The 27,864-nt window shown below is 38.9% G+C and overlaps 2 long non-coding RNA genes across 2 annotated transcripts; both read right to left on the bottom strand.

The window, feature by feature from the left end:
• Positions 1-574: 574 nt before the first annotated feature.
• Positions 575-27,065, bottom strand: LOC131224707 (uncharacterized). Its single transcript, XR_009161154.1, has 4 exons — positions 26,933-27,065; positions 26,690-26,807; positions 4,819-4,889; positions 575-609 (listed from the first exon to the last, which is right to left on the bottom strand). It is a non-coding gene; the product is annotated as an uncharacterized LOC131224707 (long non-coding RNA).
• Positions 17,878-18,324, bottom strand: LOC131224708 (uncharacterized). The gene is made up of 3 exons (XR_009161155.1): positions 18,262-18,324; positions 18,117-18,179; positions 17,878-17,994 (listed from the first exon to the last, which is right to left on the bottom strand). It is a non-coding gene; the product is annotated as an uncharacterized LOC131224708 (long non-coding RNA).
• Positions 27,066-27,864: the final 799 nt, after the last annotated feature.

The raw sequence follows: 27,864 nt of genomic DNA, 5'->3' as shown, positions 1-27,864 counted from the left end.
TGCATACTTCACCCATCAGCTCTATGTCCATTAGAAACATCCTCATCAATATCTGCACCCACTTCACTAACAAAAAAGAGTAAAACAAAACAAGTCAACTTCATTAACTTATTTCTAACGCAGTCCATCTCAGGGAATTTGTCATCAGTACACCATATAAACGGCATTCATGTCTTTCTCCTTATTTTGTTGCATAATGTTTCATGCCAAAAGTAGATCTCGTGGTTTTTCTCCTTATTTCGGTATGCTCTCTATTTATTGTGGAATTACGACAAATACAGATCTGAACTTTTCAGAGTGATAAAGGTTCCTTGAAATTGAATCTTAATTCTAAGCAAAATAAATTTAAATGATTTACATTTTATGTAAGTGTTAGCTAAAATCTATTATAAGCAAAGATATGGCTATATAATCTTCAAAAATACTACAAATCTAATACAGGTTCTATGATATCAAAAAAAAAAAAGATTACACTGTTCTCATCTTAATGGAAGAATAAAAGCATCTAGTATTTTGAATAACCGGTGCATCTAGAACACTGGATAATAAAAGCTGGCTTTTGTTATAACATGCGGCAGAGAGCAGCTCAAGTCCTTTATCTACAACTACCTGCAGTCAGTTTTGTTTTAACATCCTTCCAACTTCCCACATGAATCAATGGATTACTTTGGGTACCATAACATCTAACTACTGGATTCTTCTGTAAATTTAGAAGTACAGAAATTAAGAAGACAGTTATGCAATTGAAATAATGTACAATTTTGACACACAATAAACAATTCCAACACTTGATAAAGTTCAAATGCTGTGTCCAGCTACAATTACCAAAAATAAAAATAAAAAAAGAAAAAAAAATTACCAATGCTATGACTAACAACTGAAGTAGCCTCTAACTGATGAAACCATACAAACTAGCATGAGAGACATATCACACATGGCCCAAGGAGAATCAGCAACACCCACTACTGCTAGCAAAACCAGGTTGTTCTCTCCATAAGAACATATTCTGGATTTCTAACTCCACATGGCAGTGGTTTGCCAACCCATACACAGCCTAGATAAATGAGGATGTTATGTCAGGCACAGTTGACCATTTAGCTTTTCCCAACCAATTCTAAGATATTTTTTTTTCCTGATTAAGAATGGAGCTATTCAAGAAGCAATATTCTACAACATGTAATTCCTCTTGTGGTGGACAGTGTACAAGGGAACACACCAAGGGCGCATGGCTAGGGCATTACGAAAAGCAATGAACTACAGTGGCTCCTGATTGTAGCTTAGTCACATGATACTTCCATTTACATGCCACTCCGACTTTGAGTCATGCTTTGGGCTCATTCTCTCACTCCCGCTTCCATGTGGCAATACTTACCAACACTTTCGTAACAAGACTTCTATGATCCGACACCCAATTATATTCTCATTTCCCTTCATGCTTTGCAGGATGTAGTGGAAAGTGGGAAGGATTCCACACCAAACTGGACTAGTGCATGTAAAGGCTTAAGTCAAGAAGAGGAAATTTAGTTTTGCCCGTTAGAATGACAGAACTTTTTTGGGTACCGGTATAGAATTAATAAATGCATTGAAAATGAGGGTTAATGTAGTGCTTGAAAGAGCCAAGTGGAAATGAGCAAAAGCTAAAAAGATTAGCAATGGCTACAAGTTGATGTAATGGAAAGGATAACACTAGGAATGAGGTATGGACAGTGTTTGAAGTATCATTATTGCTACAAGTTTCGTTGGTCCGGGATACGGAAACAAATCGATATCGCCGATAATATCACTAATAACCAGAAGTGCAAGAAAACATAGGAAAAACGGTAGAATTTTCAGTGAAACTTCAGGAGATGCTAAAATACACATATTTGCATATTTAGGAATAAAAAATTTGCAAAAAGAATGTATATACAATAAGTTTCTATTTAATAGGGGCTTAAAAGCTTGTGTGTCATCGTAAGAACCATTTGCAGGCTTTGCTAACCATCCCTTCTATCCAACCTTCCATCCAAACATCCATTGATATTGCCGAATATCGAGAACTCATGATATTTTGCAAAGAAATCATCAACAACAAGAAAGAAAACATGAGATCGTGGTCTTGATATCGCACATGTTGCAATAATGATAATATTAAGATACTATCAATATTAGCAACGACAAATTGAAAAATGCATACAACGATGCACTCATAAAATTTTTGAAATAGATTTTTTTTAATAAACAAACTTTCTGTGATATATCTATATTGGCAAATATCGCTGATGCACTTGTGATACAAGCGTCACCTAGAATTTACGCAATTGAAAATATTGGCAATATCGATACATTAGTAATACAAGCAATGCCTGGAATTTACACATTTTAAAATATTGGCGATATCAATTTGTTGGCGGTACTTAGCAATACATTGTTGATGCTTGAAATTTCTAATACTACTAACGTTATCGGTATTGCTACCAGTGTTATCAGTATCGCCAAGCTGGAGATAACGATAATATCGGAGATATTTCAATAATATCAGAGATATTTCAAACAATGGGTACATATAGCTATAAATAAAGACAATGATAAAATTGTGTAAGTTAAGGAATGCGCGATAGGCTAATTGGAGTTAAGCTGGTTTAGACAAGGAAACAATTAACATTGTCAGTGCACATTCAGTTATGCACCTCTACACATAAGATACGAGGAGGAAGAATCTCTACATGGTTTCTATAAATCTGGACAGGCATACAACAGAGTACTCAAGGAGGTTATTCAAGGGATGATGAGGAAAGCAGTCCCAAGATGTATTAGCATCATTAAAGACACGTGCAAGGGTGTGTACATGTTGTAACAAGAGAGTACAAAGCAAAGCAAAAGAACTTTACACCATACATCATCCCAAAACCAAACCCTATCCATATTCCCTTCTTTTGTCTAAAAACTCAATACCTTAATTGAATAACTTTCTAAACCTATCCCATAGCACTTCTATGTTAAACCATTCATTCCCACGACTTTTTAACTTTTAGGGCATTTTTTTAATGATGAAATTACCCCCAACCTAAAATGCACCATTCCCACACCTTCAGGGGGGGGACAAAAAGAAAAAGCCTACCTTTTGGACCAAAAATGAGAAGCCCAAAAAGCCACCGCCCGATCTCCTCTCTCATTCTCCCTCCCTCTAACTATCAGCAACTCTTTCTTTCTTACACAATGAAGAATAAAGGCGAACAAAGAACAAGAAGAAGATAAAGGACGACTAGATATAAAGGGAAAAGGTTTGAGGGAGTTATTTGTGAGGCACATCCATGCGATCCATACCATCCATCTATAAGGACCCACAATCACTAATGGATGTTTTTAAAAAAAAAAAAAAAAAACTTTATTTAGTAGTGAGGTTTGTTATTGTTTATACTAACAGGGCATTTTCATCATTTTAGGGCATTTTCATCATTATTTACCTGTTGTGAATGGAAGGTGTGAAAATTTGGGCATTTTCAATAATGGGGAATTGATTATATGGTTATTTGCAAAGTCAATTTTTATGTGAGTCTTTGCAAGTATCCTTTTGTTAATGTAGAAAAATGCAAAAATGCCTTTATACATTAACTTGCTATTCTCTTAATCGCATATTTAAAATCGAAAGTTGGACTTGATAGCTTTTAATCGTTTACAGCTACCTAGGGATTTCACTGAATGTCATTCCACCTGCCGTGGTTTATAAGTTTCCCAACCATTTGGTGCATTTCCTCTAAGAACTTTTTTTCTCTATTAAAAGCTTTTTCTAACCATCTGGTGCTTGTTATCAAACGGCATTACTTGAGATGTTTTCCAAAATCTCTGGTATTACACAGATTATTTTGTTTCATATAGAGCATCACTTAATTAGTTAAGCTTTCATTATGATCAGTGTACATATACGTCATTCCAGTTTATGTTTGTTTTACCAAAGTAAATAGTTCCTCTATTTCAGCATCAACATCAGCATACCACCATCAAGTTACCTTAATCTCTACTATATATAACAAGAGTAGGCCTTTGATGACATTTTTGCCCTTGCAATTAGTTTTCCTGGATGTGGAACCTTGAATATTTTAAGGACATGGTAAGACATTTTTAATTAAATTCGAGAGTTTCATATTACAGCTGGTGTCCGTCGGGCGGTTCAAATTTCACCCACAAAAGCCAATGAACAGCTTATACGTTAACTCAAGCCTCCGACTTTCAGTCCACGAAACTAGCACCAATTTTTCTCCTCATTTCTCTTCTTTCCTCTCTCTTCACATGCATCATTGTGCAAGGAAACAAGAACAAAGTCTATTCTACCAAGAGAGGTGAGAGAAAGGGAGAGAGCAAATCCTCCAGCTTTTCATTTCTCAAAAAAAAAAAAACACTACCACCAACAACAACAACGAATCATTACCAAAAGGTAAACCATTGACATTTCTCATTCCCTATTGTTCCTAAAACAAGGATTATAACAAGCCTTCCTAATCCAACTAAACATACCTTCCTTTTATCCTTTTTCTTTTCCAAATGATCCCAGCTTATATTCATACTGCCTAACTTTATTTCAAGCAAACAAAGACCTACATAAAAGCAACCCTTCCAAAGTTAAATTTACACTGCCTCAAAATCAAGCACTAAGCTGTAGAAGGAAAATATATACAATTCCAGTTTGTCATCATCATCTATGCTTTGACTGTGTCACTCCTTCATCCTTTACATGAATAGAAATCTATGGAAGAACTCTCTCAAAAAGAAGAAAGAAGCATGGCTGTTCAATATTTAAATATTTTCCAGTCAAGGACAAAGATAACAAAAGCGACGTACCGTGGGTGATATTAGCTTTGTGTTAACACCAATTCCTAAAAGAGTAACCAACAGAAGAAGTGACAACAGACCTGGCAGGAATAATAGTTAAGTTCCAAAACTAGTAATTCATCAACTTAAAAATGCAAACACAGACATGTACCAAGGTTCCTCTTCCGGCCAATATCTTAATAAGTTTCTCAGTAAGTTCCTCAACAGGATCATCCAAAAGCCATTTTTGCAATAAGCTTGTACGCCCTGAAGCATGACTTTCCAGAGAAACTTATGTACCTCATAAGAAAATTTTCGTTGAATTGCTTGAGGTATCCAAAGTATATCCCATTCACCTGTGACAGAAGAAGTTTCAACGTTAGTATCCCATGGGGAATCAGAGGCTATAAGTAAATAAAGTTCAGAAAACTTCGCAAGTGATGTAGTCCCAACACATTCCGAAGTATCAGACTTCGGTTCCATTGTCAACTCATCCTCCTTTAATGGTATACATTTAGGATCAGGGGAAGAAGGGGCTTTAGAATAAGGGTTCTCTCGGTCAGTGATGACTACCGAGATGTTGTCTTGCAAGGCATCCACTTTGTCTTTTGACATGGGATCGTTTAAATCTACAAAGTGTGTCAAGCAATCATCTAAAGAGTTGGGAAGTTCAGCTGAGCGTGACTTATTTTCCATATTGGAGTTCGTGATGATCTGCCCAAGGAATCCATCATCCTTGAAAGTGGATAGACGCATGCTCGCTTGCTCTTGCCCTTCACAGACAGATGGACAAACAATAGGCGAAGAATTGATGTGAAGATTCTAGCCATTGAAGCTTCTCAGTGGAGGCATTGAATCGTCTAAAGCGTGTAGCTCAGATTGTGGCCTCAACTGGGTAGTTTCAAATTTTAGAGTCATATCAAGCAAACTATCCATCACCCGAATCATATCATCATTCAATTCAGGGCAGTGGTCCAAACATGCATCACAAGGGTTGGAAGGGTTAGTTGAAATTGGTTCATTCTCCACATTCAAATCAGTCATGTCAGACAGGTGGTCATTATGGTTGACAACTTCCTGAACCTCTTGATCATTGGCAGGGGCCACACTTGAGATTGAATCCCAATACTCATCATCGTCAAGTTCCATGCAGTGTGCACTTGGGATGGGATCACATTCCTCACATTCTATTCTTAGATTGGGTTGTGGTTCGAATAAACTAACCTCTACCTCATCAGTGTAATCATGTGTGTCATGTGAGTGAAGTGTGTCACTATCATTATATTTGAAAAACACCCACGTCTCTTGATCATTCCTTTGGACAGTCACCGAGATCGACTCATTGGGAAATTGAACCATATGATCATTAATGAACTCCAACTCTTCATTCGTAATTTTAACTTCTTCCACAAGCGAGTTAGGATCACTTTCCTCGCATTGTGTTTCTAGATTGAGTTGTAACTGGGACGAATGAGCCTCCAATGCTTGATCAATGCACAATGCGAGTGCTTCTATTGTTTTTCTAAGGCCCGAAAAATCATATATGTCGCCTGAAGTGTCTCCTCTTAGGTCGTTTCTGATTGAGTTTCATAGGTAGAAGATCCAAGAAAATGTTCATTAGGGTGTATTGCCAGTTCATCTTTCCAATTTTGATGTTTCCACTGATCATAGTCATACGGATCATATGTGGGAGAATCTGGTGGTTGGTAATAAATATTATCACTCATAATATAATCACTCATTGTTTTCTTTTTATCGGATGGGTGATAATAATTCTCACTCGCATAGTTATGATAACCCCAACACTCACGTACTGTTTTGTTAATCCGTGGGGTGTAATTGTTCTCATGCATATGATCACGTAAGGACTTCTTAACCGGTAGATCTTTATATTCTGATCCGTTCTCGATGATAGTTTCAGAAAAGTTTTGAGACATAGGTTGATTTCTATCATAATCATCATCCCAATATATGATATTCTTCTCAGCATACTGATGTTCCCACTCGTGCATATACATGATGAAACCCGAACTCTGAATCTAATTCTAAGAAAAACAAAAGAAAAGATCCTACAATAATATGGAAAGTAAGAGGAGAAGTTAAAAGGAAGGTACCAAGTTAGAAATTCCTATGTTAAGATCCTGCAAAAGAAAACAAAAGAAATTAGTTCCTAAAAATAGAAATTCTAAAGTTAGAAAATTCTAAAATGGAAATAGAAAGTTAGTTTCTAAAAAAAAAGTTTCCTAAACTTAGAATTAGAAAGTTTCTAAAAATAAAGGAAAAATAAGTTAGTTTCTAAAATTAGGAAGAGTTTCTAAAAAGGAAAATAACTAACCTAGTTTCTAAAAACAAAAGAGGAAAGTTCTAAACCTAAAGTTAGAAAGTTCTAATTTAGAAATCCTAATTCAAAAATAGAAAGCAATGTTAGTTTCTAAAAAGGAAACCTAGAATAAGAAAGTTTCTAAAACTAAAATCCTAATTCTAAGAATAGAAGAAGTAAAGAAATCAGAAAGAGGTTACCAAATTAGAAGTTTATATCAGGATCCTACAAAACAGGAAAACAGATTAGTTTCTAAAAATAGAAAAAATTCTAACCTAAAATTAAAAAAATCATAATCTTAAACTAATCTTAAAACTAGTTAATCTCAGAAAAACGTAACCGTCAATCCCCGGCAACAGCGCCAAAAACTTGTTCACTCCCCAAGTATAGGGTTGTGATGTAGTAATAAACTCGGTGAGACCGAGGTCAAATCCACAAGGACTGAAACCTGTATGTAATCTGAAACTAAATAGAAGTACAACTAGACCAAGATGAAATCTAAATCGATTGTAATTTAAGGAATAATGGTGAACTACTAATTTAAAACCTAAGGAATTCAGAAGAAGGAAACTAGGGATCCAGAGGATCCACTTGTAGAGATCAGGAAGATTTACGCTTGATTCACGAACTCAACTGGACTCCAAGTCCCATCTTCATCCAGTTGGAAGATATATCAGTAAAGCACAATATGATCTACCTTTAATCTAGTTTTCATAAGATAAGACGAATGTAAATTAGAATGGATTCCATCACCAAACCATGCCCATGAGACAAGATAAACAACAGAATTAAACCAATCCACAGCCAATCTAAGAGATGTATGAATGTTTAGGAAGGATTCCGTCATCCAACCATGCCCAGGAGACGATGGTGAACAACAGGGTTCCCAAATTCATAAACCCTATGATGTTAAGAACATGCTCAAAGCTATCACAGATCTATTGTAATTTCAGTCACAACAAACCATTACAAACTAAAAGCATTCCATGTAATTAAACTAGAATCAAACAGAAGGTTCATCAACATGAATCAAAGCCGTAGAATCATTCCCATCACGCCACAAGCTTCACCTCTCAGCCCTAGCTAAGAGGTTTAGCCCAACATGATTGGGCTGGATCTCTCAAATAATAATAAATAAATAACAAAAAATTAAAACTCTAAAGAACAAACTCTCTGTCTCTGACGTTCTCTGACTTCAACACTCCCTGGAGAATTGACTCCCCTTGCTAGCCTTCACGGCTGCCCCGATCTCAAGGATCCCCTCTCTTTCTTCTCCTCTTTTTATAGGAAGCAGGGAGGAGTGAATTCAGTGCTGGAGTCGGCAGAAGAGGCGGTGGAGTGCAGCTTACACAGCTTTGCAAATCACGTGCACAGCAAACCGTTGAGTGCAGCCAGTTTCGACAAAACACAGCCCGGGCGCACAATCCATTCCGTTTGGCCTTCTTGGCCTTGGGCGAACGCATCTTGGGAGAGCTTTGAATGGTCCAGATCATTCATCTGACCAAGATCACGATCATGGAACGGCCCACAGCGTCCGGATTTCACGGACGCAGGGCGTTGCGAATTTTCTTGCGTTGCGAAGGCTCGTGGGCCCCACAGTACTGTTTGCTGATAAATCCGATCCGTTCATTGGATTATTGGCGAAAAACCAGTTAGGAAAGAGTGGTTTTTATTGAGTTTTGGTGCAGTCCACTATATCAAACCAACTCACCATTAATCTTGCGTTTTCTGGCGATCCACGTGTGTAAGTTTACATGGGTTCAAAAATCCAACTTGACTTGAGTTATGCCCACCCTCTGGAGTGAAATGACGGTCTGGATCATGCAAAATGATGATGGGTGGGGCCCACAAGCAAAACCCAGCCCGGACAACGTCCTCCGCTGCCTACTTGCACATGAATGGTCGGGTCAAGGCAGTCAAAGATACCTTGACGTTGTGGTGTGGCGCGGGTGCGTGTACTCCATGTACACGCGCTGTACATGTGGGGTCTAGTATGATGTATATGTAAGATCTGATTCTTCCATTTGTTGTGAAACCCCATTTAGTGGGTTGATACCAAAATTGAAGTATATCAAGATATCATGTGGGCCCCAAATCAAAGATTTGTGGGCTGATCTGTCCGTTGGACCACTTCCACAAGGATCCAATGGCTGAAATTTTACATGTACGGTTAATTTATGGTCCTCAGGCCATATATGTAGTTTCAAGCCAAACGGATAGTGCGAACCCTGTGATCTTGCATTCTGGATGATTTTCGGGCCCGTTTAGTGTGACGCACGTGATTTTCTTGAATCTCAGCCGTGTAAAATCATCGATATCAGTCCCCTTGAGTCCGTACCTTGCCTTGGTGATTTATGAGCATCAAATCCATACTTTTATTGCACTTTTTCAGTCCAGGCTCCTAAATACACCCTGCATCACAAACATGACTAAATCGGACTGTTAAACAGTACCATGTTCGTAAATTCAGGCAATAGCTGGGGTCTGATATGCAATATTTGTCCCTCAACACAACTCACAACCAGCATTTTGCTAGTCCCGAGCAAAGTATGCGAAAAATAAATTGAGAATTACAGGACGATTTCTAAAAACTCGAGTGATTTTCAAAAACAATCCAGATACTAGAAGTCTAAGATTTATGAATGTTGGGCATTACATTCACCTATACTCAAGTGCAAAATAGACTTCATAATCATGATCAAAGTATTAATCCATCAATTAGCAAAAATTTTAAACATTAAGATCCATTAATGTATAGTGTAATCTCGGCTTATCATTAAGGTTCACTTCTCTATTTCATGATATCATTGGTAACTAATAAGAGAATTCATGACAATCAAAACCTAAACCCAAAACCTGTCTCATAGATCAACCTACCAACTTGTGATTTTTCCATTAAAAGTAATGCCAATGAAAGGAATCAAATCCTCACCTATAGGGAGCAAACCTATGGTGAAGACCAGTCGCCCGCGAATGTCAACTGTGGGGAGTCAAACCTTCACCTATGGGGAGCAAACCTATGGTGAAGACCATTTGACCTATGGTGAAGACTAGTTGCCCAACCCTTTCAATTCTTCTTTATAAGCATGATGGACAAATCACCCAGGGTGGTTCCTTTCATGCTTAATGATTACCAGGTTAATCCTTCAATATTGAATTGAAACCTCAATGTGTAAGCGAGATGTGACATGTGAAATTATGACTCAATCAATGTTTAAAACTTCTAATCATGGATTAATAATTCGAACTCAACTGTGAAATCTATCAGATAACCAAGTTCAAGAAATGTAAATCCCCAACACTCCATATCTTATAATTCTAAATAAATGATGACTGTCAAAATCACTTCGAATTCACAAGAAATTCTAGGAAAATTTAAATAAATAAATAAAAAATCCTCACAATTTTTTGCTCAAGACCAAGAAAACACTGATTAGGTAACTTAATCTCCCACCCCCAACCTAAAATCTACATTGTCCTCAATGTAAAAGATATAAGCATGCAATGCACATGGGACAACGAAAGTAAATAAAACATGATGGGAAGATAGTACCTGAATGCAGGAATCGAGAGAGATTTTTCAAGATATCGCAGCATGAAAGCCGGTCGGCACGAGAGTGAAGACACGAAAGCAAACTATCCTAAAACAATGCAAGAAGCAAACTAACCTAACGGCATAAAACCGTATATCCTAGAACAGCATAAAGCACACTACCCTAGTCCTATGAAAGCAGGGAAAAACTACTCGATTATGCCGCAAGGTTCCTCTTCCAACCAATATCTTAATAAGTTTCTCAGTAAGTTCCTCAACAAGATCATCCAAAAGCCATTTTTGCAATAGGCTTGTACGCCCTGAAACATGACTTTCCAGAGAAACTTATTTACCTCATAAGAAAATTTTCGTTACATTGCTTAAGGTATCCAAAGTATATCCCATTCACCTGTGACAGAAGAAGTTTCGACGTTAGTATCCCATGGTGAATCAGAGGCTACATGTAAATAAAGTTCAGAAAACTTCGCAAGAAGTGATGTAGTCTCAACACATTCCGAAGTATCAGACTTCGGTTCCATTATCAGCTCATCCTCCTTTAATGGTATACATTTAGGATCAGGGGAAGAAGGGGCTTTAGAATAAGGGTTCTCTCGATCAGTGATGACTACCGAGATGTTGTCTTGTAAGGCATCCACTTTGTCTTTTGACATAGAATCGTTTAAATCTACAAAGTGTGCCAAGCAATCATCCAAAGAGTTGGGAAGTTCAGCTGAGCGTGACTTATTTTCCATATTGGAGCTCGTGATGATCTGCCTAAGGAATCCATCATCCTTGAGAGTGGATAGACGCATGCTCGCTTGCTCTTGCCCTTCACAGGCAGATGGACAAACAATAGGTGAAGAATTGATGTGAAGACTCTAGCCATTGAAGCTTCTCAGTGGAGGCATTGAATCGTCTAATGTGTGTAGCTCAGATTGTGGCCTCAACTGGGTAGTTTCAAATTCCAAAGTCATATCAAACAAATTGTCCATCACCCGAATCATATCATCATTCAATTCAGGGCAGTGGTCCAAACATGCATCACGAGGGTTGGAAGGGTCAGTTGAAATTGGTTCATTCTCCACATTTAAATCAGTCATGTCAGACAGGTGGAGTAGATCATTATGGTTGACAACTTCCTGAACCTCTTGATCATTGGCATGGGCCACACTTGAGATTGAATCCCAATACTCATCATCGTCAAGTTCGGTGAAGTGTGCACTTGGGATGGGATCACATTCCTCACATTCTATTCTTAGATTGGGTTGTGGTTTGAATAAACTAACCTCTACCTCATCAGTGTAATCATGTGTGTCATGTGAGTGAAGTGTGTCCCTATCATTATATTTGAAAGACACCCACGTCTCTTGATCATTCCTTTGGACAGTCATCGAGATCGACTCATCGATAAATTGAACCATATGATCATTAATGAACTCCAACTCTTCATTCGTAATTTTAACTTCTTCCACAAGCGAATTAGGATCACTTTCCTCGCATTTTGTTTCTAGATTGAGTTGTAACTAGGACGAACGAGCCTCCAATGCTTGATCAATGCGCAACGCGAGTGCTTCTATTGTTTTTCTAAGGCCCGAAAAATCATATATGTCGCCCTGAAGTGTCTCCTCTTGGGCCGTTTCTGATTGAGTTTCTTAGGTAGAAGATCCAAGAAAATGTTCACTAGGGTGTATTGCTGGTTCATCTTTCCAATTTTGATGTTTCCACTGATCATAGTCGTACGGATCATATGTGGGAGAATCTGGTGGTTGGTAATACATATTATCACCCATAATATAATCACGCATTGTTTTCTTTTTATTGGATGGGTGATAATAATTCTCACTCGCATAGGTATGATAACCCCAACACTCACGTACTATTTTGTTAATCCGTGGGGTGTAATTGTTCTCCTGCACATGATCACGTAAGGACTTCTTAACCGGTTAATCCGTAAGGTGTAATTGTTCTCCTGCACATGATCACGTAAGGACTTCTTAACCGGTAGATCTTTATATACTGATCGGTTCTCGATGATAGTTTCAGAAAAGTTTTGAGACATAGGTTGATTTCTATCATAATCATCATCCCAATATATGTTATTCTTCTCAGCATACTGACGTTCCCACTCGTGCATATACATGATGAAACCCGAACTCTGAATCTAATTCTAAGAAAAACAAAAGAAAAGATCCTACAATAATATGGAAAGTAAGAGGAGAAGAAGTTAGAAGGAAGGTACCAAGTTAGAAATTCCTATGTTAAGATCCTGCAAAAGAAAACAAAAGAAATTAGTTCCTAAAAATGGAAATTCTAAAGTTAGAAAATTCTAAAACGGAAATAAAAAGTTAGTTTCTAAAAAAAAAGTTTCCTAAACTTAGAATTAGAAAGTTTCTAAAAATAAAGGAAAAATGAGTTAGTTTCTAAAATTAGGAAGAGTTTCTAAAAAGGAAAATAACTAACCTAGTTTCTAAAAACAAAAGAGGAAAGTTCTAAACCTAAAGTTAGAAAGTTCTAATTTAGAAATCCTAATTCAAAAATAGAAAGCAATGTTAGTTTCTAAAAAGGAAACCTAGAATAAGAAAGTTTCTAAAACTAAAATCCTAATTCTAAGAATAGAAGAAGTAAAGAAATCAGAAAGAGGTTACCAAATTAGAAGTTTATATCAGGATCCTACAAAACAGGAAAACAGATTAGTTTCTAAAAATAGAAAAAATTCTAACCTAAAATTAAAAAAATCCTAATCTTAAACTAATCCTAAAACTAGTTAATCTCAGAAAAACGTAACCGTCAATCCCCGGCAACGGCGCCAAAAACTTGTTCACTCCCCAAGTATAGGGTTGTGATGTAGTAATAAACTCGGTGAGACCGAGGTCGAATCCACAAGGACTGAAACCTGTATGTAATCTGAAACTAAATAGAAGTTGAACTAGACCAAGATGAAATCTAAATCGATTGTAATTTGAGGAATAATGGTGAACTACTAATTTAAAACCTAAGGAATTCAGAAGAAGGAAACTAGGGATTCAGAGGATCCACTTGTAGAGATCAGGGAGATTTACGCTTGATTCACGAACTCAACTGGACTCCGAGTCCCATCTTCATCCAGTTGGAAGATATATCAGTAAAGCACAACATGAACTTCCTTTGATCTAGTTTTCACAAGATAAGACGGATGTAAATTAGAATGGATTCCATCACCAAACCATGCCCATGAGACAAGATAAACAACAGAATTAAACCAATCCACAGCCAATCTGAGAGATGTATGAATGTTTAGGAAGGATTCCGTCATCCAACCATGCCCAGGAGACGATGGTGAACAACAGGGTTCCCAAATTCATAAACCCTATGATGCTAAGAACATGCTCAAAGCTATCACAGATCTATTGTAATTTCAGTCACAACAAACCATTAAAAACTAAAAGCATTCCATATAATTAAACTAGAATCAAACAGAAGGTTCATCAACATGAATCAGAGCCGTAGAATCATTCCCATCACGCCACAAGCTTCACCTCTCAGCCCTAGCTAAGAGGTTTAGCCCAACATGATTGGGCTGGATCTCTCAAATAATAATAAATAAATAACAAAAAATTAAAACTCTAAAGAACAAACTCTCTGTCTCTGACGTTCTCTGACTTCAAGCACTCCCAAGAGAATTGACTCCCCTTGCTGGCCTTCGCGGTTGCCCCGATCTCAAGGATCCCCTTTCTTCTCCTCTTTTTATAGGAAGCAGGGAGGAGTGAATTCAGTGCTGGAGTCGGCAGAAGAGGCGGTGGAGTGCAGCTTACGCAGCTTTGCAAATCACGTGCGCAGCAAACCGTCGAGTGCAGCCAGTTTCGACAAAACACAGCCCGGGCGCACAATCCATTCCGTTTGGCCTTCTTGCCCTTGGGCGAACGCATCTTGGGAGAGCTTTGAATGGTCTAGATTATTCATCTGACCAAGATCACGATCATGGAACGGCCCACAACGTCCGGATTTCACGGACGCAGGGCGTTGCGAATTTGCTTGCGTTGCGAAGCCCGTGGGCCCCACAGTACTGTTTTTTGATAAATCCGATCCGTTCATTGGATTACTGGCGAAAAACTAGTTAGGAAAGAGTGGTTTTTATTGAGTTTTGGTGCGGTCCACTATATCAAACCAACTAACCGTTAATCTTGCGTTTTCTGGCAATCCACGTGTGTAAGTTTACATGGGTTCCAAATTCCAACTTGACTTGAGTTATGCCCACCCTCTGGAGTGAAATGACGGTCTGGATCATGCAAAATGATGATGGGTGGGGCCCACAAGCAAAACCCAGCCCGGACAGCGTCCTCCGCTGCCTGCTTGCGCATGAATGGTCGGGTCAAGGCAGTCAAAGATACCTTGACGTTGTGATGTGGCGCCGGTGCGTGTACTCCATGTACACGCGCTGTACATGTGGGGTCAAATATGATGTATAGGTAAGATCTAATCCGTCCATTTGTTGTGAAACCCCATTTAATGGGTTGATACCAAAATTGAAGTATATCAAGATATCATGTGAGCCCCAAATCAGAGATTTGTGGGCTGATCTGTCCGTTGGACCACTTCCACATGGATCCAATGGCTGAAATTTTACATGTACAGTTAATTTATGGTCCTCAGGTCATATATGTAGTTTCAAGCCAAACGGATAGTGGGAACCCTGTGATCTTGCATTCTGGATGATTTTCGGGCCCATTTAGTGTGACACACGTGATTTTCTTGAATCTCAGCCGTGTAGAATCATCGATATCAGTCCCCTTGAGTCCGTACCTTGCCTTGGTGATTTATGAGCATCAAATCCATACTTTTATTGCACTTTTTCAGTCCAGGCTCCTAAATACACCTTGCATCACAAACATGACTAAATCGGACTGTTAAACAGTACCATGTTCGTAAATTCAGGCAATAGCTGGGGTCTGATATGCAATATTTGTCCCTCAACAATGCTCTCTAAAACAAATGGAGATTGTCCAAGCCAGCATTCCATACAACTAGGACCACCTTCCAATGAGTCAGGTTGTTAATCTGGTCTGGTGGCCCAGTGAATGGGAAACAGACAAAGAAGCCCTCCATGGAAAATCCTGGACTTCCGATAGGTCGGCTTCTTTTGCATATGGACCATTAGCTATATCATTACTTTAATCATCCATTGGAAGCCAACAATCGGATCGCTAGCATCATTCACTGAGGGAGGTTTGTTCCATCACCCATTCATGGTGGTACCTAATGGAAGAATGGTCTGAATCATAATATGCCAGGCCCCACCTGCAGACGATTTTGGCTGAAAGAAGGTGCATGAAGTTCACGGCAAGCATTATATAATACTTCAAAATCAGAGCTATCACCTGATGCTTGATTGAAAGAATATCTTATTGTTCAACGACAACAATACAAACAGGGCCCAACCAACTCTCAGTAATCTAAGCTGCTCATCTAGTGGCCCCTGAGTAGATTCTTATTCAATGATACCAAAATGAATATCGTACATAGATCCAGTCCCTTCTGAAGGAGAATGGCCTCAAAAAAGCTTTCCTAAAAAGCTAAATTTCATGAGATGATCAGAGATGTATGCGCCTGTGTGTGTGTGTGTGTGTGTGTGTGTGTTGTGGAAGGCATATAAATATATGGTTGTTACACACTGCTCTTACTAAAATTTCATTCTCCCATACAGCTAAACAAAACCCATTAGATTTCTAGAACAAATTAAGCCAAATAAGTACTACTCCTAACCAATGTTCGCATTATTGGTATCGCATTATGTATCGTGCCCTTGGGATACAGATACACATCGGTTATTGCACAGGATATATGGTTTGTATTAGATAATTTATCACTCTTTTTGAAAAAATTGGAAAACATTGGGAAATTGATTGAATTTTTCAATGAAACTTAACGTATTGTTAAGAAAGACCTTTCATGCACTTTTAAATCATTACATCTCAAAAAACAGAATGCACATAATAGGTTTCCTTTGTATAGGGTCCTAAGCTATGCATTTGTCTGACTGAACTAATGCAACCATATTCAAATTGAATACATAACATTTATAAATGTAAGAAGACATGTATGAAAACACAACCAATTCATTCAAAAGTAAAAGTAGGAATTGAGAAATATACCTATGAATGATGTTACTGGTTGTGGCCTAGACCCACATAGAGTTGTGTGGTGGCTCTTAATCATCGTCTCCATCTCGATGGGGCTAGGAATAGTTCTGATGCTCCACAAATCAATAGTATTGTGCCTAGGTTGAAAAATCAGGCATATTCTCAATGAAGTCTTTTTACAAGGTCCTAAGTGGTGTTGGTATAGCCAATAAATCTAGTCCAACAGGTTTCATATGGCGACATGGGGCTCCTTGAAAAGTGGCAGCGTTCACATGGTTAGCAAGAAACAAGAAGGTTCTAATGGTGGACAACCTTCAAAAGAGAAAGTTTATTCTTCCGAACATCTGTGTCATGTGTTATCAAGATGCAGCATTGGTGGATCATCTCTTTATGCATTGCTCATTTGCAAAGAACCTGTGGGATTGTTTCTTCAAGTCCAGCAACAATTTATTTTGGAATTTCCGAGATCTTCGACGCACCTTCGACTAGCCCAAGCCCTGCTTCGACCAATCAAAGGTTACAGGGACTGTGCGCAAACTGCGTAAATTTGACGCAGTTTCCGGACTATTTCAAGTTGGTGCGAAAATGGGGTTTCTTAAACTATAAATAGGAGTTCCTAGGGCCATTCTAAAACATGCTAAGGCTTTCTAAAAGTATTCAAAGGGTTTCTAGAAGGGGTTCTAGGGTTTCAAAGGGTGTAACAAGGGTGAGATTCAAGGTTGTTCGAATCGGTTAAGTCCTTTCTCTTTGTAATTTCTGCTTTCAAAGTGAAGATCTGTCGCTTTGTGCAGTGGTTTTTTCCCGAAAGGGTTTTCCACGTTAAATTTGTGTTCTCTTGTGTTTGTTTGGTGCTCTTGGATTGCTATCCTAGATCCATCTCTGTGTGATTCCGCGGCCCAATCCCCAACATGGATTGATCAGATCTTAAACCAACCAGCTTGTGTGGTCATGTGGTTGCATCACTCTTTTTCTACTTCTCATCAGTAGTGGTAGTTGTTAGTATTCTAATATGATACTAGAAAGCAAAATAGGGGGAGTGTGCATCAAAATAACAGGGTTCGAATACCATTCCCCTTATCAGAAAAAACACATCAATCTGAGGAGAGGAAGAAGAACTGATCGTTGCAGCGGTAGCAGAGACGGGTGCCATCAGATAGAGTAGCGTCATGGACGATCTTGGCAGGCAGAATAGATCCAATGATACCTAAGTAGCTCAAGAACGAGACTAGAGTAACAACCTAAGAAGAGTGAAAGAGAGAGACTCATTAGCACAAAGAATGAGAAAGAGAGATTCATCAGCACAAGAGAAGGAGAGAAATTCATCGTCGGAGAGAAAGAAAGATTGAAATTTCAAACTTACAGAGCTCCAAGAAGGGATCGAAGAAAGGAGAAGAGGATCCATCTCTCTGCTCTGCTTGCGCTGCTGTTCTGAAAAGAAAGTGAAATGAGACGGAAAAGTTTTGAGAAATGACTTTACATGTAACGTGGATTAGGTGAGGCCGTACCCAGCCAGTGGATGCGGCCCTCACATGGGGGCAACGTCGATGCATGTGTTGTATATCCACGCCATCCATCCATCTTTCCAGCTCATTTTAGGGCATGGCCCGAGAAATGAGGCTGATAAAATTCCCATGTGGAGCACACCGATGGAAACAGCAGTCACTGAAGGGCCGCCATTAAAAACTTTCTGGTTGACTTTCCGACTTAAATGTAAATGGGTAATAATTATTTACCTATGTAATTAGGAACACCGATTAGCTAATGAGAGTTTGAGTGGGAAGACTGGCCACCGAAGTTCTGTCACCAAGTTCTGTTTGCCCCATCATGATGTATGTGTTGTATTCAGACCATCCATCCATCCATTCGAAGAGACTATTTTAGGCATAAGAAAGAGAAACGAGGAAGATGGAAAGTGACGCCCACCATAAAACCTTACTAAGTCGTGTTTATTTGTGATCCAACCCATTCATAAGTTAAGACAGACGTAAAAGAAGGGAAAACATAAATATCTGCTTGATTGAAAACTTTCATGGCCCCTAAAAGTTTTTAATGGCAGGTATTCAATTCCCACCGTTTTTGTGGTGGGTCCACACGAGCTTTGGATATAACTTGTTCTTTTAGTTAACGTTTCAAAATGATCTTTCTAAATGGCTAAACAATGTAGATACAACAAATATATCATGGTGTGGCATATAGAACTTTGTGACATCACTTCAATGTTATTCAATCTGTCAGCAGCTAATGCCTCAAAATTACCGCATGTGCAACATGCTTACTTTTTTTAATACTTAAATTGGTAAATTTGTAAAATAAATGTGGACCCACCGTGATGTATATAGCTCATCCACACCTCCTACTCGGCGCCGCTTAATTTAGGAGGCGGATTGCATCCTACCCCTTCTGTCTCTAGTTGGGAACAAGCAAGAACTTTGAGTGGCCACCATGATGTATAGGTTTTATCCACACCATTCATCTATTTTTTCCTATTATTTTAGGATAAAAGCTCAAAACCGAAGCAGATCCAAGACAGATATGGACTTCCAGGAAATCCCAGATCCTTAAATGCGCACTCTCCTTGATGCAATCCAACGGCCTCGGGTGTGCGAGCCCTCACCAGAGGTCAGTACTCATGCTATAGGGACGCGGATTAGCTAATGACAGGTTGATTTGCTAATCCGCATCCATACAGCACGAGTACCGACCTCTCTCAGGGCACGCACACCCGAGGCCATTGGAATGCATCAAGGAGATTGCGCATTTAAGGATCTGGGATTCCCCGTCTCCGGGAATTCCGTTGGGCCACGTTACCATTGGTTGACGTTATCTATATTGACTTTAGCAAAGCATTTTGGAAAAAAAAAAAAACAAATGTTATAAAAGTATGCTTAGATAAATGAAATTAACATTCTACCCCTACAGTGAAGGGGCACAGATTTACAGCAAACAACATTTTAAATTTATTTTACACAATACATGTAAATCATGACAAATAAGTAATTATTATTTTTTCACTTAATTTGAAAATGGGTGAATAATTCTATCTAAAAAAACCAACCCAAAAGTATTATCTTGCATCTATAAACCTTGCCGTAATGTATATGATATATACATGCCATCCATATGTTTTATCAGAATATTTTGAGCCACGAGCCAAAAATAAGGCAAATTTAACACTCAAATCTCCCACGCTAAGGTAAAGAGTGGTATTAATTTATTCGTCCTTAAAAGTTATTTTCTTCACTGGCCTAATGTTGAGGTTTATTCATCATCTAACTCATTAATAGGGTCACTGACACATGGATAAATAGAAAACATAAATATCAACTTGATTAAAAACTTTTAGGGGCTAAAGAAGTTTTGAACCATATAAATTTGATTCCCACTTTTCTTGTGGTCTAATCCACTTGAGTTTTGGATCTGCTTATGTTTGGGCTTATGCCCTAAATTAAGGACATAGATTCCGTCCTACCCTTGCTCGACTCCATTGGGAATGGTTAGGAGCTTTGAGTGGCTACCATGATGTATATGTTTTATCCACATCGTCCATCCATTTTTACCTATCATTTCATAAGATAGGACCAAAATTTAAATAGATCAAAGGCTCAAGTGGACCACACCATAGGAAGCGGCAGTGATAATGATACTCACCATTGAAACTTTTCTAGGGCCCACCATGATGTTTATTTGCCATCCAACCCATTCATAAAGTTACATGACCTGAATGAAGAGAAAACACAAATATCAGCTCGATCCAAAGCTTTTTTCACCCCCAATAAGTTTTCAACTATAAGAGTTCAATCCCCACTATGTAGTCCATATCTGTCTTGGATATGCTTCAGTTTTGAACTTTTATCCTAAAATAATAGGAAAAAATAGATGAATGGTGTGGATAAAACCTATACATCACGTTGGCCACTCAAAGCTCTTGCTTGTTCCTAACTAGAGACAGACAGGGTAGGATGCAATCCGCGTCCTAAATTAAGAGGCGCCGAATAGGAGGTATGGATGAGCTATATACATCACGGTGGGTCCACATTTATTTTACAAATTTATCAATTTAAGTATTAAAAAAAGTAAGCATGTTGCACATGCAGTAATTACGAAGCATTAGCTGCCGACAGATTGAATAACGCTGAAGTGATGTCACAAAGTTCTATATGCCACACCATGATATATTTGTTGCATCTACACTGTTTAGCCATTTAGAAATATCATTTCAGGACGTTAACTAAAGAATAAGTCAGATCCAAAGCTCGCGTGGACCCACCACAAAAATAGTGGGAATTGAACACCTGCCATTAAAATCTTTTAGGGGCCATGAAAGTTTTCAATCAAGTAGATATTTATGTTTTCCCTTCCTTTACGTCTGTCTTTACTTATGAATAGGTTGGATCTCAAATAAACACGGACTTAGTAAGGTTTTAACGGTGGGCGTCATTTTCCATCTTCCTCGTTTCTCTTTCTTATGCCCAGTGTTTCAAATAGCGCCCGTAGCGTAGCGTGGCCGTAGCGCTATGTAGCGTCCCAAATAGCGTAAATCCCCAGTAGCGTACGCTACAACTACATAGCGCGTAGCGTCCGTAGCGCAAGTTACAATGTATTTTTTTACTATTTTTTCAGGTTTTCTTTGTTTCTAATGTTGAGAAAATGTGGCACTTGTTTGTACTTGATACTTTTAACCTATGGGATTTTTATTTCTTTTCATAATTGTTACTTGTGGTTTCAATTAGACATTATTAATTAAAGTGGTTTGCTTAGAAAGTTGTTGATGTAATAATTATTTGATTTGGCTTATAAATGTGGATTGGCTTTTGATAAATGATAACTAATAAAAAAAATTTAACATGCTTATAATTGATAAAATGAATCATCTTTTAGGCATTTTTATCTATTTTTTCTTTTTTCTTTTCACTATCTATTATATGTCCTATTTTTAAATTAAAAAATATAAGTATCCTGTAGCTTACGCTACACGCTATAGAGGGCTAAGCGCTACGCATCATGCTACCGCTATTTAAAACACTGCTTATGCCCTAAAATAATCTCTTCGAATGGATAGACGAACGGTCTGAATACAACACATACATCATGGTGGGGCATACAGAACTTGGTGAGGGTACTTCGGTGGCTAGTCTTCCTACTCAAACTCTCATTAGCTAATCGGCGTTCCTAATTACCTAGGTAAATAATTATTACCCATTTACATTTGAGTTGGAAAGTCAACCAGAAAGTTTTTAACGATGGCCCTTCAGTAACTACTGTTTCCATTGGTGTGCTCCACATGCGAATTTTATCAGCCTCATTTCTCGGGCCATGCCCTAAAATGGGAAACAGATTGGCTACTCCCCCTGACACCAGCCCGTGGCTAGTGGTCAGTGCTCTGTGGGGCCCACCATGATGTATGTGTTTCATCCATTCCGTTCATCCATTTTTACAGATCATTTTATGGCTTGATCCCAAAAATGAGAGGTATATAAATCTCAGGCGTACCACACCACATGAAAACAATAGTAATTGGATATCCACTATTAAAATCCTCCTAAGGCCCACTGTACTGTATATTTGACATCCAATATGTTGATTAGGTCATACAGGCTCAGATGAAGGGAAAAAACAAAAATCAGCTTGATCCAAAACTTTTATGGCCCCAAAATGTTTTTTAATAGTCAACGCTCATTGAACATTGTTTCCTGTAATGTGGTCCACTTAAGATTGTGATATACCTCATTTTTGGTCTCATACCGTAAAATGATCTGTAAAAATAGATGGACGGCATGGATGAAACACATACATCATTGTGGGTCCCACAGAGCACCAACCACCAGCCATTGGCTGTGTCAGGGGGAGTAGCCAATCCGTTTCCCCTAAAATGAGCTGGAAAGATGGATGGACGGCGGGGATATACAACACATACATCGACGTCGCCCCCATGTGAGGGCCGCATCTGCTGGCTGGGTACGGCCTCACCTAATCTGCATTACATGTAAAGTCATTTTTCAAAACTTCTCCATCTCGTTTCACTTTCTTTTCAAAACAGCAGCGCAAGCAAAGCAGAGAGATCGATCCTCCTCTCCTTTCTTCGATCCCTTCTTAGCAGCCCTGTAAGTTTGAAATTTCAATCTCTCTTTCTTTATCTCTGACAATGAATCTCTCTCCTCCTGTGCTGATGAATCTCTCTCTCCTTTGTGTTGATGAGTCTCTCTCTTTCGCTCTTCTTAGCTTGTTATTCCAGTCTCGTTCTTGAGCTACTTAGCTATCATTGGATCTATTCTGCCTAGCAAGATCGTCCATGGCGCAACTCTATCTGACGGCACCCATATATGCTACCGCTGCAACGGTAAGTTCTTCTTCCTCTCCTCGGATTGATGTGTTTTTTCTGATAAGGGGAATGGTATTCGAACCCTGTTATTTTGACGCACACTCCCCCTATTTTGCTTTCTAGTATCACATTAGAATACTAACAACTATCACTACTGATGAGAAGTAGAAAAGGAGTGATGGTCGACTGGTCGAATTTACGTAGTTCGCGCGCAGTCTGTGTAACCTTTGACTGGTCGAAGCAAGGCTTGGGCTAGTCAAAGGGCACCTTCGACTGGTCAAACCTGTCCTTCGACTGGTCGAAGATCTCGGAAATTCCAAAATACATTGTTGCTGGACTTTGAGCCGAACTTTCTCCGGGCTAGTCGAACTTTTCAGATTTAAGACATCTGTTAATCAACAATCCAACCGTTCAAATTGTCCTGATTGATGATCTGGACCAAATCAATGGGGATTGGTATATCCAATGAGGAAGCGGAATCATTTATGACACTCTTTAGATGCAAGAAGGGCTCCTTTCCAACCACGTACCTTGGTCTTCCTTTATACATTGGAAAACCTGCAAAAAATTTGTGGTATAAAGTGGTGGAGAGATTTGAAAGTAAATTGTCAAAATGTAAGGGTCGACATTTATCTTTAGGTGCAAGGTAAACTTTGATGAAGGCGACAATGTTGAATCTACCGGTTTGCTAAATGTCATTGTTCAAATGCCCAAAGTCGGTTCTAAAAAGATTGGAAAAGAGGAGAGATTTCTTATGGAAGAGGGCGGATGATAATCACAAATTCCATCTTATGAAGTGGGAGGACGTTTGCAAGCCATGGGACAAAGTGGGGGCAGGGTTAAGAAGCTTGAAGGTGATGAATTTGGCATTAATAGGGAAATGAGTTTGGAGATTTGGGGCGAAAGAGAGTTCATTTCGGAGGGTGACTTAAGTGTTGACAAATGTTTTTCCATGCATGGGGAATCAGTCATTTTGGCCTCGTTGTGTAGAAGGAATATGGAGGATGAAGAGATAGAAGAGCTGATGCGGTTGTTGCAATTGTTGTCCAATGTGGTCCTGTCTCCCTCTAATAAGGATTCCTTGTTATGGAAAGATGAAAAATCAGGCATATTCTCAATGAAGTCTTTTTACAAGGTCCTAAGTGGTGTTGGTATAGCCAATGAATCTAGTCCAACAGGTTTCATATGGCGACATGGGGCTCCTTGAAAAGTGGTAGCGTTCACATCGTTAGCAAGAAACAAGAAGGTTCTAACGGTGGACAACCTTCAAAAAAGAAAGTTTATTCTTCCGAACATCTGTGTCATGTGTTATCAAGATGCGGCATTGGTGGATCATCTCTTTATGCATTGCTCATTTGCAAAGAACCTGTGGGATTGTTTCTTCAAATCTTTTAGGGTACATTGGGTTATTCCGTCTTCCAATGATCGTTTCATCTTGGCATGGCATGGGGGAGAAAAAGGATTAAGCCTTCTAGCGGGTATCTAGTTCATCATTTAGAAAGGAACGATCGTTGCTTTAAAAATCGCCGAAAAAAGGTCTTAGATGTTTTCCAAAAGGCGAAATCTCACATCAAAGCATGGGAGTGTGCTACAAAGGCACTAAAGCAGTTTCCGGATAATTAGGGAGAATTGTGATCTTGGTTTCTATTCTTTTCAGTTTTGATCTTTGTAAATTTATGGCTTCGGCTTTTCTCAATAAAAATATCATCGTTCTAAAAAAAATTATTAACTAAATCATGACTCAATCTCACCCTCAAGACTAATTAAATAAATAGACCTTATGAAGTTAATAACCCTACAATTGATCCCATGGGCCCCATAGTACAAGTTGACTATTGATCCCATCCAATTGATCATCAGGCCGTTGATATGGTCCAGATCATCAATCAAGGCAATCCGAATAGTTGGATTGGTCAAATATTAAATCAATTAACTTATGTAGTCGATTGATTGCATCAATTCCACCCGGTTCAAGAGAACTCATCCTCGAGTTGAAGCCAATAGTTGTTTGTCGTCACGATCCAAGTTTACATCATGTCTTCCTTGGCTTCTACGGTAATTGATGGTGAAGCCCCTCATGTTGGATTGGCACGTTAAAACAACAATCCTTCTTTCACTTTTTGGTGATCCTCCATGTTCGATTTAATTCCACTTCTTCTACACATTAAAGTAGATAGTTGTTTGTCATCATGATCCAAGTTTGTACCATGTCTTCCATTTCATGATCTTGGGCTCGTTTGAAAGCTTGCTCAAGAAGCTATCCAACGGGACCAATTTCATGCCATTTGGACATCATTTAGTGCCCAAAAGTGTCCCACCAAAGAAGTGATGAAAATACAAAACCAGGACCAAGAACCAAGAAATTCTATTTCAAATCATCAGAATGTTCGTAACAATGCTTGTTACAACTTTAAACATAGCCTTATAAAGCCTTAGACTAAACAAAGAACCCTAATAACATAAAATTACAAAAATTACTCCTGAATCCCCTCACTACCACATAAGCCTTATGTAAATGGGCCATAACTCACTCCAACAAACTCGAAATTACATGATCTTGGGCTCGTTTGAAAGCCTGCTCGAGAGGCTATCAAGTGAGACCAATTTTATGTCATTTGGACATCTTTTGGTGCCCCAAAAGTGGTCCACCAATAAAGTGAAAACACAAGTAAATTTATTAAATCATGACTCAAAAACACCCTAAAGACTAATTAAATAAAAACTAGATGGAATTTATGACCTTACGATTGATCCCATGGGCCCCATACTGCAATTTTATCAATGATCCCATCCAATTGGTCATCAGACCATTGATTTGGTCCAGATCATCAATCAGGACAATCTGAACAGTTGGATTGTTGATTAATAGATGTCTTAAATTTGAAAAGTTCGATTAGCCTGGAGAAAGTTCGGCTCAAAGTCCAGCAACAATTTATTTTGGAATTTCCGAGATCTTCGACCAGTCGAAGGTGTCCTTCGACTAGCCCAAGCCCTGCTTCGACCAATCAAAGGTTACAGGGACTGCGCGCGGACTGCGTAAATTTGACGCAGTTTCCAGACTATTTCAAGTTGGTGCGAAAATGGGGTTTCTTAAACTATAAATAGGAGTTCCTAGGGCCATTCTAAAACATGCTAAGGCTTTCTAAAAGTATTCAAAGGGTTTCTAGAAGGGGTTCTAGGGTTTCAAAGGGTGTAACAAGGGTGAGATTCAAGGTTATTCGAATCGGGTAAGTCCCTTCTCTTTGTAATTTCTGCTTTCAAAGTGAAGATCTGTCGCTTTATGCCATGGTTTTTTCCCGAAAGGGTTTTCCACGTTAAATCTTTCTGTTCTCTTGTGTTTGCTTGGTGCTCTTGGATTGCTATCCTAGATCCATCTCTGTGTGATTCCGCAACCCAATCCCCAACATGGATTGATCAGATCTTAAACCAACCAGCTTGTGTGGTCATGTGGTTGCATCACTCTTTTTCTACTTCTCATCAGTAGTGGTAGTTAGTATTCTAATATGATACTAGAAAGCAAAATAGGGGAAGTGTACATCAAAAAAACAAGGTTCGAATACCATTCCCCTTATCAGAAAAAACACATCAATCTGAGGAGAGGAAGTAGAATTGACCGTTGCAGCGGTAGCAGAGACTGGCGCCATCAGATAGAGTGGCGCCATGGACGATCTTGCCAGGCAGAATAGATCCAATGATACCTAAATAGCTCAAGAACGAGACTAGAATAACAACCTAAGAAGAGTGAAAGAGAGAGACTCATCAACACAAAGGAGAGAGTGAGAGAGATTCATCAGCACAGGAGAATGAAAGAGATTCATCGTCAGAAAAAAAGAAAGAGATTGAAATTTCAAACTTACAGAGCTCTAAGAAGGGATCGAAGAAAGGAGAAGAGGATTCATCTCTCTGCTCTGCTTGCGCTGCTGTTCTGAAAAGAAAGTGAAATGAGACGGAAAAGTTTTGAGAAATGACTTTACATGTAACGCGGATTAGGTGAGGCCATACCCAACCAATGGATGCGGCCCTCACATGGGGGCGACGTCGATGTATGTGTTGTATATCCGCGCCGTCCATCCATCTTTCCAGATCATTTTAGGGCATGGCCCGAGAAATGATGCTGATAAAATTCCCACGTGGAGCACACCAATGGAAACAGTAGTCACTGAAGGGTCACCATTAAAAACTTTCTGGTTGACTTAAAGGTGGACAACTGGACATCGAGCCGAGCCGAGTCGAGTCGAGGAAGGGCAAGCTCGGCTCGGCTTGTCCATGGTGTACTCGAGTTCGAGCTCAACATTGAAGCTTGGCTTGTTTGCCAAAGTTGTCGAGTCGAGTTTGATTCGAACAAGTGGTTCACGTCGAGTCAAGTTTACCTCGAGTCGAGCTCGAGCTTGAGCTTGTTCATATCATCATAAACAGAAATTTAAGTTTATTATCTTTCTTTTGTACTGGTGGACATTATTGGACAATTAAAAATTAGTACAAGAGTATATAGGTATTTAATATATTTATTATAGGATAAGTAATCTAACAACTCAAACAATCTTCCTCAATAAGTTGGGGATTCTCCAGTCCATGGCATGGTTTGACAAATCATCCATATCCAGTACATGTCTCCCAAAACATACCAGGATCACCCATGAACAATACATCTGTATCAGCTCAATACAGAGGCAATACAAGACAATGACCCACATCTGTGGTGATGGATACATCCACCAAAACCGTTATGCAAATGATAGTCCGCTGAGGATATCCAAAGGGAACCCAACCCAAAGTATAACACATAAGA

This window comes from Magnolia sinica, chromosome 14, assembly GCF_029962835.1.
Source record: "Magnolia sinica isolate HGM2019 chromosome 14, MsV1, whole genome shotgun sequence".
NCBI classification, from domain to species: domain Eukaryota; kingdom Viridiplantae; phylum Streptophyta; class Magnoliopsida; order Magnoliales; family Magnoliaceae; genus Magnolia; species Magnolia sinica.
This window is presented reverse-complemented; position numbering and strand designations above follow the sequence as displayed.